Source organism: Echinops telfairi, unplaced genomic scaffold, assembly GCF_000313985.2.
Source record: "Echinops telfairi isolate 266 unplaced genomic scaffold, ASM31398v2 ScPeMD7_23;HRSCAF=83, whole genome shotgun sequence".
Lineage (NCBI taxonomy): Eukaryota > Metazoa > Chordata > Mammalia > Afrosoricida > Tenrecidae > Echinops > Echinops telfairi.
The window spans coordinates 6117145-6121485 of record NW_022103920.1 but is presented as its reverse complement, the minus strand read 5'-3'; positions in this window follow the sequence as shown (position 1 = coordinate 6121485).

Sequence of the window (4341 nt, the reverse complement as noted above, 5' to 3'; positions counted from 1 at the left end):
CCACTGGGTGCACTAACTCAGAGCAAGTTGCTCAATACTCGATTAGCAGGAAAAATGTGTACTATGTTTTTGGGGGTTACCTCCTTGGATATTCTTTCTTAATTCTTCCAGCAACACTGCCCATAAAAGTACTGTGTCCAACATTGGCAAATTAATGACAAAATAATATATTGAGCTACCTTAATGATGGTGGAAGAATTTGGCAAAGACCTTAGGTATATATCCTAAAATTTAATAGAGGAGACAGCAATAAATGTACTCACGTTTATGTTCATCTCAGCACTAGTCACAATGGCAACAAGAGAAACGACTTCAGTGTCCCTCAGAGGATCAACAGGTAAACAGTGTGGCACATACACACACAATAGAATATCACGTAGCCATCAAGAAAAACAGGTTCTCAACTCATCTTGGATGAACCTGGAGGACAGTAGGCTGAGCAAAATAAGTGAATCACAGAAAGACAAATCTTGTGTGATTCCATTTTCATGAAATGAGAAGAACAGGGTTATGTGCACCATGGTTACCAGAGAGAGTCCAAATCTAAGTGGCAGTCACTTTTTGTGGAGCTGGAAAAGGTAGCACCAAAGATGGGTGAAATTTGCACAGCTTGACTAGTGTAGCTGATGCTACTAAGCTATCCCCTGGAAAAAAGGATGCATTAGTAAAGGATATACACATATAATGTATATAACTTTTTCACAACAAAAATGACATAGAGATAGATACACATATACACTACACATGCAGGTATGTCTTAGACATAACCAGTCACCTCATAGGATTTGTTTTCTTGGCTTGAAGATTTAGGGTCACGATTGCTGGGGTCAAGTCAGTCAGTTTCACAGCATAGCTCACAAAGTTCTTCCCCCTCGTTTACCGAGTAGTCTCTGGGAACGTACACGCTTGTGAACGGCCGTCTAAGAGACTATTTGGTCTGGAGCAAAAGAGGACAAAGGAAATCAAAGAATCAGGGCAAAAAGAACCCTGGACTCATTATCTCAAGAAACCATGGCTCCTTGGTTTGAGACCTTGCGACCAGAAGAACTAGCTAGAGCCCAGCTACCCACTACTGACTGTTCTGACCAGGGTCACAATCGATGTAACCTGATGAAAAGGGGAGGGACATGTGGAATAGAACTTTGGATTCTCCAAGAATCCAGACTTTGTGGGCCCATTAAGATGGGGGGGGGGCCCCTCTCTGACATTATTGCCCTGAAACGCTTTTTACACCTGAAACAGAAACGGTCCTCTGAAATCACCTGCCAACTAAATCAATGGCAGCTGAGCTCAAAAAAGTCACGCATTTCACCCTGCACAACCATAATCTTCTCAAAATGGCCCTCGGGAGACCGCATGAACAAGAGTCACACTAAAGCTGAGAGGAGCAGTGGAGGGCAGGGAGACTCAGTGGATGAGGGTGGACCTCTAGGATGGAAACGAGGGGCCTGGTGACCAAACTGAAGACGCTGACCGATGGCACCAAGTACTCTCTGCAGCTCTTGTTGAATGAGGTCCAGTCTGGCTGTGTCTGCTTTCACCAAGAATTACAATACAATGTCCTTCTAGAAACGACTATTGTGACTCCGTGATCAAAAGACAGATAACCCACTTACTGTGGGAAAAGGATTAGGAATTTCTTCCAAGTTAAACCATCGGGCAGTCAGTGATACATGAAAATGTGCCCAACATCCGTGTCATCCCAAATCAAACCCACTAGGATGGCGACACTGAAATGTCATTTTGTCTTATTTTCTAAAGAAAATGGCAAATGTTGATGAGAATATGAGAAAGCTGACATCCTCAGGCATTGCTGGTCTCCACTGCCATCGAGTCAGTTCCAACGCATCGAGACCCTATCCAGAATCTCCAAGACTGCAGATCTTTACAGAAGCAGCCAGCCAGTCGGCATGGTAAAATGGCTCAGCCACCATAGAAAAGCAATTAGACAGTGCCACACAAAAATTAAAGATAGGGTTATCATGTCGCTGAGCAATTCAACTGGTCGATATGAACCAAGAGCATTAGAGGCATGTGCCTACACACAACCCCCCACACGAATGTCCGCAGCGGCATTACTCATCCTAGCATAAAAGTGGACACCGCTCAATGTCCATCAACCGGATAAACAACGTGGGATAAGGCCATGCCCGAGGCGGTGACTCAGCCATTAGCAGGAAAGAAGCAGGTAAAGCTAGAGAGACGGTAACTGGACGGACGAGTAGCTTCTTGGGGCTGGGGGAAGAGGAGGAGCTGATAACAATGAGTACAAGCAAGAAGAACGTGTTCTGAAATTGATGGTAGCGATGATCACCCAACTCTTTTCAATGTGTTTAAACTGCTGCAGGATATGTGAATTATGTGTCAATAAAATGTTTTTTGTTTAGGAAGTCCGATATGTGGTGCCACATGGGTGGCCCATGGATGAAGCCAGACATCTCATATGACTCCATGCAGTTGCATCTCATATGAGTCCATGCAGTTGCATCTTGTATGATTCCACTCTGAGGAAGTGCCCAGAAGAGGGAAACCCGGAGCGACAGAAGGCCGGTGGGTGGTTGGCAGCAGGGGTGAGGGGAGGAACGCCTGAGCCATGGCTGCCAGGAACAGGGCTCTCTTCTCAGGATGACGAGAATGTCCCGGAGTTAAGTAATGATGGTGGTGTCACACTTTGTACACACGCCGAACACAACTGAGACGTGCTCCTTCAAACTGTTACCAGGATGAGCTTTCTTTGGCAAATTTTATCTCAATCGCTTGAACACTGCAAAAGGAAACAAAGCACCCACACAACAAAAACCCGCAGGGAGGTGTCAAGCATTTGGTCTGCACACAAGTCGGGACCTTGGGGAAGGAATATAATGAGAGAAAAGTTTAGAAGAGATTGGAAAATGGGTGGCATATGAAGTCGAGTCTGGGTCTCTATTTGCAGATAATAGGCTTTATTAGGAGAAAAATCTTGTGAACTCCAAAACAACCAGCAGATTAAGTCAGTGGACATTGTGAGGTCCTGAGATGTAAGAGCGGCTTCGGTGGCACAGTGGTTACCAGTCGGGCCGTGACCTGCACCACCAGCTGCTCCCAGAGACAGCGCCCATCTCGGGAACGCACAGGGACGGCTCTATCCCGTCCCTCGGGGCCTCTGTGAGCCAGAATCAATGAATCAGCAGTGAGCCGAGTGATCGGTAAGGTCAGACGCAATGTCAATTGTTATTTATAAACCACAATTGGAGAGTGGACATTTAAAAACCATCCCATTCATACTAACAACAAAATAATTCATCCAAACCTGCTGCTATCAACTTGATTTGAACTCATAGGGACCCTAGATAGCAGGTAGCCTCGTCCTCCTCACCAGAAGCAGCTGGTAGTTTTGAACCAGAGACCTTGCAAGTTAACACAGTCCAATGCTTACCTGACAGCACCACCAGGGCTCCTGATAAAACACTTGAACAAACAGATTTAACAAAAGATGTGTAAACTGTCTACATTAAAACTGGCAAAATGTAGCCGAAATAAATTAAAGAAGGCCTGTATAGATAAAGAAATACATTCATGGGTAGAAGGAAGGAAAGAGAAGAGGAAGAAGAATGCGGGGGTGGTGGGGTGGGGGGGTGGTGGGAGGGAATGCAAAAGTAGGAAAATAATAAAAATAAAATCCAGAAACTCTCTTCTCTCCCTGCCATGGAGTCAGTGGCCACCCACAACGACCTTACAGGACAGAGTGGAACTGCCCCTGTGGGTTTCTGAGGCTGTCAGTCTCTATGGGAGCAAGAAGTCTTATCTCTCTCTAGCAGGGTGGCTGATGGGTTTGAACTGCTGACCTTTAGATTAGCAACCCAACATGTAACCCCCGATGGCACCAGGGCTCCTCCAAACACACTAGATAAAATTGACAGACAACCCCTTGACAAGAGAAGCCTTGAAAAATTAAAAAGACTTCAATAAATAGCAGCAGGAGTGATGAATAATAGTAAGACTAATATTACTACAGACAGAGCAGAGGATTCTAAAATATTAAGAAAATGTCTCAAACTGTGTTATGCTGATACATTTAAAAGCTCAGGCAATTTCTAAATGGAAATTACCAAAACTGACTTAAGAAGAAATGGGAACCCTAAACCCATAAGCCACGATCAAATGGAATTACTAGTTAGAGCAATGCACACACATACAATATACACATATATAAAATGAATGTGGGCAGATAGTTTTATAGGAAAGTTCAACCAAATAGGTAAAAAATACATCATTCAAATGTCATAAAAAGTCTTCCAGAGATTGGAAAAAACGGAAAAACTTCACAACTTTTTTTTTGCCTGTGCCATTAAAAAAAAAAAA